Source organism: Littorina saxatilis, linkage group LG9, assembly GCF_037325665.1.
Source record: "Littorina saxatilis isolate snail1 linkage group LG9, US_GU_Lsax_2.0, whole genome shotgun sequence".
Taxonomy (NCBI): Eukaryota; Metazoa; Mollusca; class Gastropoda; order Littorinimorpha; family Littorinidae; genus Littorina; species Littorina saxatilis.
Window position 1 is genome coordinate 64,950,557 of NC_090253.1, and position 14,269 is coordinate 64,964,825.

General features: G+C 43.8%; 1 long non-coding RNA gene across 1 annotated transcript; it reads right to left on the minus strand.

Moving 5' to 3' along the window:
- Positions 1 to 1,735: 1,735 nt before the first annotated feature.
- Positions 1,736 to 6,995, minus strand: LOC138976818 (uncharacterized). The gene is made up of 2 exons (XR_011459160.1): positions 2,173 to 6,995; positions 1,736 to 2,136 (listed from the first exon to the last, which is right to left on the minus strand). It is a non-coding gene; the product is annotated as an uncharacterized lncRNA (long non-coding RNA).
- Between the last annotated feature and the right edge of the window lie 7,274 nt (positions 6,996 to 14,269).

A 14,269-nucleotide genomic window follows, 5' to 3' on the forward strand; every position in this document is an offset into this window, starting at 1 on the left:
CGATCGACACCTGCATCAGTAGGAATAGCATAGCACACGAAATACGCAAGCTAGCTAAACAAATCAACCAGATCAGGGTAGATAATTGATTTGACTTTCTTCTTGTATGTAAAAGTTGCAAAGTTTTACCTATTGTGATTTGTTGTCGATTTTTAATTGGGCCCTTTCGTTTTTGTCTGGTCGATTTTGAGGGTACCCTTATTTGAGCGGCGGTCACGTGATCCCTGTAAAAGATATTTTTAATCCAAAAGGTGATCCTGATAGTCCAGTGAGCGGCCTTAACTGGCATATACAGTTTTAATGAAATTTCACGGGAATTAATACTTTAATTTGGGTGCAAAATTTGTTGCAATAATTTGCTGGCCAAGTTTAGATACTCTCTCTCTCTCTCTCTCTCTCTACAACTCTTCAAATCATCTCCGTCATATTATTCAAACACTCGAAATAATCTTGCCTTGTCAAGGCCCCGCATCGATTTGTTTAAAACGAGTTTTTCTTATTCTGGTGCGTTCCTTTGGAATTCACTACCTGTAAATATCAAGTCATGTCTGTCATTATCTTCTTTTAAAAGACAGCTCCGAAAGCACCTCTCTAACGACTAAGTCGGTGTACAGTTTGTGCGAATGTGTGTGAGGATGTGTGAAAGAGAAAGTGTATAGTATGCTTCCATTAACAAGCACACTTTTGAATTTTTTTTTTATATTTTTACTTTGTTATACTTTTCCCTACATAATTTTGTTTTATTTGATTTTTTGTGTGTGATTTATTTTTTATTTTTTATTCTTCAATGTGTTCTTTGTTTCATGTGTGTATCATAGTAGGGACTAGCTGTAAGAAAGGACCATATGGACCTAATGCTATCATCCCTCGGTAATAAAGTTTTCGAGTTCGAGTTCTCTCATACACATACTAACATGCACCGTTAGAGTTTCACTTCTATTTTTAATGTTTCACATTGTTATTTTAATAAAATCACACTCGGGCACATAATATATATACTATGTTTCACATTTCATACTTTGTTATTTTAATAAAATCACACGCAGGCACATAATATATATACTGTCTGTGGAGGTTTCAATAAACTATTAGAATATCTTCAGAACAATCAGTCAGACAAAAAAGCGTCACGAAAAAGCAAGTTAATACTGTACTGGGAAAGTGAGGCAGACATAGAGACAGATCTCTGACAGTTTTTGTCAGTAAATGCAAATTCAAACCCCGAACACATTAGTTGTAATTACACAAGGCATCTCTTCTTTTTGGCACAATGCTCTTGTGATTCCGTGAGTGAGTGAGTGTGTGTGTGTGTGTGTGTGTGTGTGTGTGTGTGTGTGTGTGTGTGTGTGTGTGTGTGTGTGTGTGTGTGTGTGTGTGTGTGCCCCAACTGTCCTCCCGAAGTCACCCACTGCGCGCCCCTATTTAAAGCCTGAGCGGTTGAGCAAGTTCCAGTCTGACTGCATAGTGTGAACCTGTCACTTCTGTCAAAAGTAAGCCACTTTCTTTCTTTACTTTCTTTATTTGGTGTTTCACATCGTTTTCAACCACGAAGGTTATATCGCGACGGGGGAAGGTGGGATAGAGCCACTTGCCAATTGTTTCTTGTTCACAAAAGCACTAATCAAAAATTTGCTCCAGGGGCTTGCAACGTAGTACAATATATTACCTTACTGGGAGAATGCAAGTTTCCAGTACAAAAGACTTAACATTTCTTACATACTGCTTGACTAAAATCTTTACAAAAATTGACTATATTCTATACAAGAAACACTTAACAAGGGTAAAAGGAGAAACAGAATCCGTTAGTCGCCTCTTACGACATGCTGGGGAGCATCGGGTAAATTCTTTCTCGTCCCAACCAATATGGGACTCCCCCTAACCCGTGGGGGGGAAGTAAGCCACGGTGAAAGATTATTTCGTGCACTTTGCAGCACGGTGATAGAAAGTAGACTGAGAGCTGGTACAACTGCTCAGGCTTGTGACAGGGGCAGCGACTGGTAGACTTGGGGAGAACTGGACACACACACACACACACACACACACACACCTACAGCAGGCAAGTCATAAATAGATAGGAGCTGCATTCTACATGCTTCCTCTTTTTATCAAAAACTAAATACTTAGTTTTATCAAGACCTAGTACGACATATTGTGCTGCTGTTACTTCAAGACCTAGTCATACTGCAGCAAGGCACTGTGTTGTACCAAGTCACAGGGTAAGTACGACAGATTGTGCTGCTGTTACTTCAAGACCTAGTCATACTGCAGCAAGGCACTGTGTTGTACCAAGTCACAGGGTAAGTACGACATATTGAGCTGCTGTTACTTCAAGACCTATAGCTAGTCACGCTGCAGCAAGACACTGTGTTGTACCAAGCCCTGTGTAACACTGTAAGTATGACAGACAGTGTTGTTGTTACTTCAAGACCTAGTCATACTGCAGCAAGGCACTGTGTTGTACCAAGCCCTGTGTAACACTGTAAGTATGTCAAACAGTGTTGTTGTTACTTCAAGACCTAGTCATACTGCAGCAAGGCACTGTGCCGTTGTGCCAAGCCTTTGTAACACTCTAAGTATGTCAGACAGTGTTGTTGTTACTTCAAGACCTATAGCTAGTCACGCTGCAGCAAGACACTGTGTTGTACCAAGCCCTGTGTAACACTGTAAGTATGACAGGCAGTGTTGTTGTTACTTCAAGACCTAGTCATACTGCAGCAAGGCACTGTGTTGTACCAAGCCCTGTGTAACACTGTAAGTATGTCAAACAGTGTTGTTGTTACTTCAAGACCTAGTCATACTGCAGCAAGGCACTGTGTTGTACCAAGCCCTGTGTAACACTAAGTATGACAGACAGTGTTGTTGTTACTTCAAGACCTAGTCACGCTGCAGCAAGACACAGTGTTGTACCAAGCCCTGTGTAACATTGTAAGTATGACAGACAGTGTTGTTGTTACTTCAAGACCTAGTCACGCTGCAGCAAGACACTGTGTTGTACCAAGCCCTGTGTAACACTGTAAGTATGACAGACAGTGTTGTTGTTACTTCAAGACCTAGTCATACTGCAGCAAGGCACTGTGTTGTACCAAGCCCTGTGTAACACTAAGTATGACAGACAGTGTTGTTGTTACTTCAAGACCTAGTCACGCTGCAGCAAGACACTGTGTTGTACCAAGCCCTGTGTAACATTGTAAGTATGACAGACAGTGTTGCTGTTACTTCAAGACCTAGTCATACTGCAGCAAGGCACTGTGTTGTACCAAGCCCTGTGTAACACTGTAAGTATGACAGGCAGTGTTGTTGTTACTTCAAGACCTAGTCATACTGCAGCAAGGCACTGTGTTGTACCAAGCCCTGTGTAACACTGTAAGTATGTCAAACAGTGTTGTTGTTACTTCAAGACCTAGTCATGCTGCAACTAGTAAGGTTTACCTTCAAAACGCTGACTGCTTGACGCACAACATCACACGCTCTTTACTATGGCCTATAAACTGGTGCATTGTTAAGGCTTGGTTGGTATGAACATTATACTTGTACTGATGCAAACAAGATGGATTATTGTTCATACTTGTTTGACCTACCAGATTAGCATATATTTAAATCACAACAAGATAATTCACAAACCAATTGACACACGTAACTGTGCAGCTTAGTGTTAGAACCTTTCGCTGAATACCTCTCAACACAAGTTATCGCCCTTTTCAAGACTCTGCTACTCAGACTTTGTTTTTGGCACCTATACATTTGCTTCCATCTTAAGACTCCATCTCTTTTAAGACCCAATAGTTTTAGGGTAATTAGCGGTCTTATAAAGAGATTGCTGAAATATATAGTTAGGTTGTTGGTAACATGTGTAGCAAGCTAAGAGCACCATACATGTGGTTAGTGTTAAAAACTGTACAACACAGACAGTCTGCAGAAACACAGTATGTGAAGTGACTCATCACGAATGATGGTTACAATCTGGGCTGTGCTACTATCAGGTCACATCATGCATGACCTGTGCAGAAGCACAGTATGTGAACTGACTCATCACGAATAATGGTGACAATCTGGGCTGTGCTACTATCAGGTCACATCATGCATGACCTGTGCAGAAGCACAGTATGTGAACTGACTCATCACGAATAATGGTGACAATCTGGGCTGTGCTACTATCAGGTCACATCATGCATGACCCGTGCAGAAACACAGTATGTGAACTGACTCATCACGAATGATGGTGACAATCTGGGCTGTGCTACTATCAGGTCACATCATGCATGACCCGTGCAGAAACACAGTATGTGAAGTGACTCATCACGAATGATGGTTACAATCTGGGCTGTGCTACTATCAGGTCACATCATGCATGACCTGTGCAGAAACACAGTATGTGAAGTGACTCATCACGAATGATGGTTACAATCTGGGCTGTGCTACTATCAGGTCACATCATGCATGACCTGTGCAGAAGCACAGTATGTGAACTGACTCATCACGAATAATGGTGACAATCAATCAACTGAAGGTCACATCATGCTTGACCTGTGCGGCATGTCTTCAGCCTGTTTGGTGTCATTGGTCAAAGTTAAAGCTTTGTGGGTCATCCCTACCTGTCACTTTGGCTTTCAAATCAGCAGTGCCCATGTTCACCTTCATCACATGTGAATAAAACCAATCTGTTTCATTTAGCCTGAAATTCTCATTTCAGTTTGAATGACTGCTAATGTTTTGTAAAGCAGGCAAGGCAAACAAATTATGAGGCGAAAATCTTTCTTTCTTTCTTTATTTGGTGTTTAACGTCGTTTTCAACCACGAAGGTTATATTGCGACAGGGAAAGGGGGGAGAAGGGATAGAGCCACTTGTCAATTGTTTTTTGTTCACAAAAGCACTAATCAAAAATTCGCTCCAGGGGCCCGCAACGCAGCACAATGTATTACCTTACTGGGAGAATGCAAGTTTCCAGTACAAAGGACTTAACATTTCTTACATACTGCTTGACTAAAATCTTTACAAAAATTGACTATATTCTATACAAGAAACACTTAACAAGGGTTAAAGGAGAAACAGAATCCGTTAGTCGCCTCTTACGACATGCTGGGGAGCATCGGGTAAATTCTTCCCCCTAACCCGCGGGGGGTACCGGTAGGCGAAAATCACATCACAAGAATTAACTTCACTGAATGTACATACCATGTTATGTGATAGTTCAAGATGATCAAAACAAAAAAAATAGCCAGTGCACACAGTCAGATCAATCCCATGTACATAGCATCCTGACTGAGACAGGAAGACACCCAGCAACAACAAACATTTGAATGACAAGGGCTGCACTCAAGTTCACTCACTTTACCATTTAAAGACGGATGGAAACATGGAAAGCAACCAGTACAGACAGTCGGATCAACCACAACTAGCCTCCTGACTGTGACAGGAAGACACCCAGCAAAATCAACAATACGGATTGCACAAACTGCAGACAATCATCTTCGTCCGAGCTACTGAGTTCCCTCCCTTGGTATCTACATAACAGTTTGCTGAGCTGACACTGTCAGGAAAGCCATCAGTAGCCCACCCACTGAACCCAATGTCAGCCCTGCTGTAAATATAGCAACAAGTACTTATAGCCGTCAGTAGCCCACCCACTGAACCCAATGTCAGCCCTGCTGTAAATAGCAACCAGCATTTACAGCTGTCAGTAGCCCACCCACTGAACCCAATGTCAGCCCTGCTGTAAATACCTAGCAACAAGTACTTAAAGCCGTCAGTAGCCCACCCTCTGAACCCAATGTCAGCCCTGCTGTGAATAGCAACAAGTACTTAAAGCCGTCAGTAGCCCACCCACTGAACCCAATGTCAGCCCTGCTGTAAATAGCAACAAGTACTTAACGCCGTCAGTAGCCCACCCACTGAACCCAATGTCAGCCCTGCTGTAAATATAGCAACAAGTACTTAAAGCTGGTCAACAAATAACTAAAACTGGCATACAATACAGCTCTTAGGTTCATAATGTATCTTGCATACATAAAATGTGACACCATACAAGCTCTAAGTCTTAGGTTACTTTGCTGGTGAACACAAAGTGTGATCAACATTTTAAGTCTGAAACAAGATGACATACACAGCATGATGATGACTAGAGACAGAAACAACACGACATACACAGCATGATGATGACTAGAGACAGAAACAACACGACATACACAGCATGATGATGACAAGAGACAGAAACAAGACGACATACACAGCATGATGATGACTAGAGACAGAAACAAGACGACATACACAGCATGATGATGACTAGAGACAAAAACAAGACGACATACACAGCATGATGATGACTAGAGACAGAAACAGGAAAATGCACTGATAGGCCACAACTGGTCATGAAAAATATCATGTACAGGTAAACAGTACAAAGCTTGAAAACAAAGTTATTTAATAAACAATGTACACATTTCAGTGACTAAAATATGAATTTGAGTATCAGTGAATCAATCAATTCGGTCAATCAAAACTTAACAAGAGATACAAATTTATGCGTACATGTACCTCAATACAACAACCAAGTAGTCGGTGAACAAAAGCAAAATAAGAAATAAATAAATAAACATCTAAAAATTAAGTAGTTACTGTACATCTGCCTACCACAACACGTACAAAACAATCGCCTGGGTCTCATGATCAAGTATCTCATTCAGCTGCAACACAGATGTACAGTTCACTGAATTAAATGTCACTCAAGATATGATACAAGTATCTCATTCAGCTGCAACACAGATGTACAGTTCACTGAATTAAATGTCACTCAAGATGTGATACAAGTATCTCATTCAGCTGCAACACAGATGTACAGTTCACTGAATTAAATGTCACTCAAGATATGATACAAGCGCTACATGCATGTTTTTCAAAATGGCCCAGTACAATCAACTTTAATAACTAACAAAACTGTACCAGACTTTTTTTTTCTCTCCCACATGTAAATTAATTAACCCTCATTTTATTTTCAAGATATGAGATTCTCAGAGTCAAAGCGACTCAGCACGTGATAGTTGTAGCCACTACTGTTCATCAGTCTCAGAGTCAAAGCGACTCAGCATGTGATAGTTGTAGCCACTACTGTTCGTCAGTCTCAGAGTCAAAGCGACTCAGCATGTGATAGTTGTAGCCACTACTGTTCGTCAGTCTCAGAGTCAAAGCGACTCAGCACGTGGTAGTTGTAGCCACTACTGTTCGTCAGTCTCAGAGTCAAAGCGACTCAGCACATGGTAGTTGTAGCCACTACTGTTCGTCAGTCTCAGAGTCAAAGCGACTCAGCACATGGTAGTTGTAAACACTACTGTTCGTCAGTCTCAGAGTCAAAGCGACTCAGCACATGGTAGTTGTAGCCACTACTGTTCGTCAGTCTCAGAGTCAAAGCGACTCAGCACATGGTAGTTGTAGCCACTACTGTTCGTCAGTCTCAGAGTCAAAGCGACTCAACACGTGGTAGTTGAAGCCACTACTGACTACTGCCCGTCAGTCTCAGAGTCAAAGCGACTCAGCACGTGGTAGTTGTAGCCACTACTGTCCGTCAGTCTCAGAGTCAAAGCGACTCAGCACGTGATAGTTGTAGCCACTACTGTTCGTCAGTCTCAGAGTCAAAGCGACTCAGCACGTGATAGTTGTAGCCACTACTGTTCGTCAGTCTCAGAGTCAAAGCGACTCAACATGCGGTAGTTGAAGCCACTACGGGCGGGGATATAGCTCAGTCGGTAGCGCGCTGGATTTGTATTCAGTTGGCCGCTGTCAGCGTGAGTTCGATCCCAGGTTCGGCGGAAATTTATTTCACAGAGTCAACTTTGTGTGCAGACTCTCTTCGGTGTCCGAACCACCCCCCGTGTATACTACATTGGGTGTGCACGTTAAAGATCCCACGATTGACAAAATGGTCTTTCCTGGCAAAATTGCTTAGGCGCAGTTAATAATTGTCTACCATACCCGTGTGACTTGGAATAAGGCCGTGAAAGGTAAATATGCGCCGACATGGCTGCAATCTACTGGCCGTATAAAATTTCATCTCACACGGCATCACTGCAGAGCGCCTAGAATTGTACCCACGGAATATGCGCGATATAAGCTTCATTGATTGATTGATTGACTACTGTTTGTCAGTCTCAGAGTCAAAGCGACTCAGCATGTGATAGTTGTAGCCACTACTGTTCGTCAGTCTCAGAGTCAAAGCGACTCAGCATGTGATAGTTGTAGCCACTACTGTTCGTCAGTCTCATCAAAGCGACTCAACACGTGGTAGTTGAAGCCACTACTGTTCATCAGTCTCAGAGTCAAAGCGACTCAGCATGTGATAGTTGTAGCCACTACTGTTTGTCAGTCTCAGAGTCAAAGCGACTCAGCACGTGATAGTTGTAGCCACTACTGTTCATCAGTCTCAGAGTCAAAGCGACTCAGCATGTGATAGTTGTAGCCACTACTGTTTGTCAGTCTCAGAGTCAAAGCGACTCAGCATGTGATAGTTGTAGCCACTACTGTTTGTCAGTCTCAGAGTCAAAGCGACTCAGCATGTGATAGTTGTAGCCACTACTGTTTGTCAGTCTCAGAGTCAAAGCGACTCAGCATGTGGTAGTTGTAGCCACTACTGCATGTTCGTCAGTCTCAGAGTCAAAGCGACTCAGCACGTGATAGTTGTAGCCACTACTGTTCGTCAGTCTCAGAGTCAAAGCGACTCAGCACGTGATAGTTGTAGCCACTACTGTTCGTCAGTCTCAGAGTCAAAGCGACTCAGCACGTGATAGTTGTAGCCACTACTGTTCGTCAGTCTCAGGGTCAAAGCGACTCAGCACGTGATAGTTGTAGCCACTACTGTTCGTCAGTCTCAGAGTCAAAGCGACTCAGCACGTGACAGTTGTAGCCACTACTGTTCGTCAGTCTCAGAGTCAAAGCGACTCAACACGTGGTGGTTGAAGCCACTACTGTTCGTCAGTCTCAGAGTCAAAGCGACTCAGCACGTGACAGTTGTAGCCACTACTGTTCGTCAGTCTCAGAGTCAAAGCGACTCAGCAAGTGGTAGTTGTAGCCACTACTGTTCGTCAGTCTCAGAGTCAAAGCGACTCAGCATGTGATAGTTGTAGCCACTACTGTTCGTCAGTCTTCGAGTCAAAGCGACTCAGCACGTGGTAGTTGAAGCCACTACTGTTCGTCAGTCTCAGAGTCAAAGCGACTCAGCACGTGATAGTTGTAGCCACTACTGTTCGTCAGTCTTCGAGTCAAAGCGACTCAGCACGTGGTAGTTGAAGCCACTACTGTTCGTCAGTCTCAGAGTCAAAGCGACTCAGCACGTGATAGTTGTAGCCACTACTGTTCGTCAGTCTCAGAGTCAAAGCGACTCAGCACGTGATAGTTGTAGCCACTACTGTTCGTCAGTCTTCGAGTCAAAGCGACTCAGCACGTGGTAGTTGTAGCCACTACTGTTCGTCTGTCTCAGAGTCAAAGCGACTCAGCACATGGTAGTTGAAACGAACCCTGTTCTCAAGGAAGACGCCGTCACTGGGCGTGGAGTCAGCGTCCAGACAGCGACCGCAACACGACCGCTCCACCAGCTTCCCCACCAGCAACCACAGGCACACCACCATCGTCACATTGACCGCCGCGTGGCCCACGAAGATCATAGTGAACAGCAGCATGGTGTCTCTCCTGCCCTCCACGCTAGCGCCCCCTAGGTGTGAACTGCTGTCAGTCAGCACGGCCGCGTGCAGCCACCACGAGCCCTGCAGTAGGAGGAGGTAACTGCGAGCGACGGGACACAGCACGTTATAAGGATGCAGGCCCTCCACCACCGTCACCACCATGCTACCCACAGCCACATACAATGACAGCGAGTGTAGCGACGACACCGGCTGCTCCGTCAAGAAAGCACGCGCCCCCTGCACCGCCCCCAGCGCTGTGTAGAACAGCAGGAGGCCAGCAAAGTCAAGGTAGACGCACAGAGCGGGGGGGCCCCAGTGAGCCAACATGTCCATCAGGCCCCACATCACCAGGAAGGAGGAGAGAGTTCCTAGCTCCGTGCGCGAGAGAAAGGCGGCGTCCCCCGGGTAGCCTCTGTCTTGAGTGAACTCGACCAGGGTCAGCACGACCCCCACGCTGACCTTGACCAGTCCCTCTAGCGGCTGCACCTTGCATCGCGTGCACCAGGTGAAGGTCACCGACGTCCGGAACTCTGTGTTACGACGCAGACAGCGGTAGTAGCGCGCCGTGATGTGCGACAACCACCACACCGCTGTCATCATGAACCACGCCCCCAGCGCCAGCACACCCACGTGTAGCATGATGATTACATCGGTGTGTGTTGCACTGGCTGTCAGCTAGCTTCACCATGGGGGGGGGTTTGTCACCACTGAAACACAAAAGATTAGTCATAACTCTGTTTCACGGATATTTATGTGTACATGTTAGTTTCCTACCATTCTGCTGAAGGGATAAGTTCACAAGCCATACTCTCACACCAAGACAAGAGATGTTCATTCTGTTTCTCTGTGTTTGGTTTGGTTTCAGATCACTCAATTGGTGTCATCCCCCCTCCCCCCACAAACATTGTCAACTCCTTTTTTTAAAATTTTTTTTTTACAGTTTACTAAATGCTTGCACTCACAGAGAAATGCTGTTTACAATTACATATATTTCACATGATAAATACAATCAGCATTAAATCAGTCCAGCATTTAAATAATACTTTACATTTGTTCATTTTCAAAATGTAAGCTCATAAATCTGGTATTTACAACAAACAGTACTTATAAATCTAGATATTTTCACATTAGCTGGTGATGCACTCATTTGTTAAACTTGTACACTTTTCACGCAAGCCTGTATACATGTGTGTGTGTGTGTGTGTGTGTGTGTGAATGTGTTCACGTGACTGCATGGATTTAAACGATGAATTTGCTTTTGTATTGCTGTTCTTTTTATATTTAGTCAAGTTTTGACTAAATATTTTAACATCGAGGGGGAATCGAAACGAGGGTCGTGGTGTATGTGTGTGTGTATGTGTGTGTGTATGTGTGTGTGTGTGTGTGTGCGTGTAGAGCGATTGAGACCAAACTACTGGACCGATCATTATGAAATTTGACATGAGAGTTCCTGGGATTGATATCCCCATACGTTTTTTTCATTTTTTTGATAAATGTCTTTGATGACGTCATATCCGGCTTTTCGTGAAAGTTGAGGCGGCACTGTCACGCCCTCATTTTTCAACCAAATTGGTTGAAATTTTGGTCAAGTAATCTTCGACGAAGCCCGGGGTTCGGTATTGCATTTCAGCTTGGTGGCTTAAAAATTAATTAATGACTTTGGTCATTAAAAATCTGAAAATTGTAAAAAAAAATAAAAATTTATAAAACGATCCAAATTTACGTTTATCTTATTCTCCATCATTTGCTGATTCCAAAAACATATAAATATGTTATATTCGGATTAAAAACAAGCTCTGAAAATTAAATATATAAAAATTATTATCAAAATTTTTTTTTCGAAATCAATTCAAAAACATTTTCATCTTATTCCTTGTCGGTTCCTGATTCCAAAAATATATAGATATGATATGTTTGGATTAAAAACACGCTCAGAAAGTTAAAACGAAGAGAGGTACAGAAAAGCGTGCTATATTCCTTCTTAGCGCAACGAATACCCCGCTCTTCTTGTCAATTCCACGGGCACTGCCTTTGCCACGGGCCGTGGAGTGACGATGCTACGAGTATACGGTCTTGCTGCGTTGCGTTGCGTTCAGTTTCATTCTGTGAGTTCGACAGCTACTTGACCGTGTAAATATTGTATTTTCGCCTTACGCGACTTGTTGTGTCTTAATGCTGTATTTTGGTTTTGTACATGTATATACATGTGTATAGCAATGTCATTGTAAAGCGCTTAGACTTAGAGCTTCTAGGTAAGCGCTCTATAAGTTTCCATTATTATTATTATTATTATTATACGTGTGTGTGCGTGTGTTCATGTGATGATGTGTTCATGTGTGTGTGTGTGCATGCGTACTTGACTTTTGCCCGTGTGTTTTATGTCCCTGCATTTTATCCATGCATTTCATCTTACTCATGGATGTTCAGTGGCCAGAAAAAGATCTGCCGGGCGAGTAGAAGCCGCCTGGCTACTCACCCGGCTGGCCGCTGAACAAGCAGATCCAATGCAACACTAATGGTTGAAGATAAACACTGAACAAGCAGATCCAATGCAACACTAATGGTTGAAGATAAACACTGTACATGCAGAAACTGTGGTATGTACCGGGCCAGAGAAATTTCTGGCAGGCTAGTAACTTCTACTTCTAGTAACTTTCTTGAAGTTACTCGTCCGGTTGGCAGGTTACAATTTTGAGATTTGGCCATCCTTGTTACTGTTTGCGCTACAGGGCATATTTGCTCATTCACACATTAAGCCAGAGAGAGAGACAAAGAAAGAGACAGAGATGTGAGAGAAAAGGTGAGAGGGAGAGGGATACACAATTGTGAGAGAGCGATCGAGAGAATGATCTCTCGAGAGAAAAAGCCACAGGGCGTATTTGCTCATTAAATCACGCATTAAGAGAAACAGAGACATTTAAGAGACAGAGAAAGCGTGAGAGAGAGAGAGTGAGTGAGAGAGAGAGAGAGAGTGAGAGAGAGTGAGAGAGAGAGAGAGTGAGAGAGTGAGGGAGAGAGTGAGAGAGAGATAGAAAGAGAGACTAAGAAAGAGAGACTAAGAAAGAGAGAGAGAGGGAGAGAGAGACAGAATTGTGAGAGAGATAAGCTACAGAGCGTATTTGCTCATTCGCACATAAATTTGATTAAGCCAGAGAGAGAGACAGAGAGAGAGACAAATACAAAGACAGCTACATATATGAGAGGAAGAGAACGCGTGAGAGGGAGAGGGAGGAGAGAATGTGACAGAGAGAGAGACAGAGAGAGAGACAGAGTGACAAATACAAAGACAGCTACATATATGAGAGGAAGAGAACGCGTGAGAGGGAGAGGGAGGAGAGAATGTGACAGAGAGACAGAGAGAGAGACAGAGTGACAAATACAAAGACAGCTACATATATGAGAGGAAGAGAACGCGTGAGAGGGAGAGGGAGGAGAGAATGTGACAGAGGGACAGATCGATCAATTTGGCTACAGTGTGTGTTTCTCGGTCTCTGTGAGATTGTCTCTGTCTTCCTGCCTGTCTGTCTGTCTCCCTCTCTCTTACACACACACACATTCACACGCACAGAGAGACAGAAACAGATGGACAGACAGAGAGTAGCTCAGTAGCACAGGATGCCAATACCGACCAGCTATGTGAATCTGCGATGCAGAGAAGCAACATCCGATCGACTCCCGGTATTTATCACTCACTTGGCTTCGCACAGGACGACTCGCAGACGCAGACACGCTTAAGGAAGAAAAGTAGATTCTTTTATAATATCGAAAAGTCACTGTCTTGCTTTTGGCATCAGCATCAGTGGCATGCTTTTCTCAAATAATCACTACTGTTGATTGTGGGCAGTAATGGAAAGACAAGACAAGTCAACAAAGAACTGAAGACTCGCCGAAAGTGACAATGAAGCAGGGCGAGCAACTCCCGGAATGAATTGTGATGCTACAGGAGTTTTCTCCCTTACACCGTCAGAACGATGACTGTGCATGCTGAAATACAGTACACCTGCACCCTTACAGTTTCATCTGCTTTGGTGTTATTATTCAGAGTGTGTAATTTTGTTTTTAAATATGATGATGGTCATGCTCATGAAAATGCTTCGAATGTGCAATGCATGCACTTTAATTGTACTGTTTTGTCATGGGATTGCTTCAAGTTGTGATTGCTGTGTGTGAGTGTGAGTGTGGGTGTGTGTATGTGTGTGCGTGTGTGTGTATGTGTGTTTGTGTGTGTGCTTACGTGTGTGTTGTGTATGTGTGTGTCACGGTGCGTGTGTGTGTGCATGTGTGTGTACTGTGTGTGTGTGTGTGTGTGTGTTTCAAGTAGTGTGTTCGTGTGTGTGCCGGTGTGTGGTCAGTGTGTGTGTGTGTGTGTGCCGTGTTCGTGTGTGTGCGGTGTGTGGTGTGTGTGTGTGTGCGCGTGTGTTTGTGTTCGTGTGTGTGCGGTGTGTGGTGTGTGTGTGTGTGCGTGTGTGTTTGTGTGTGTGCGGTGTGTCGGTGTGTGTGTGTGCGTGTGTCACGTGTTTGTCACTGTGACACTGTTCGTGTGTGTGCGGTGTGTGTGTGTGTGTGTGTGTGTGTGCGTGTGTGTTTGTGTTCGTGTGTGTGC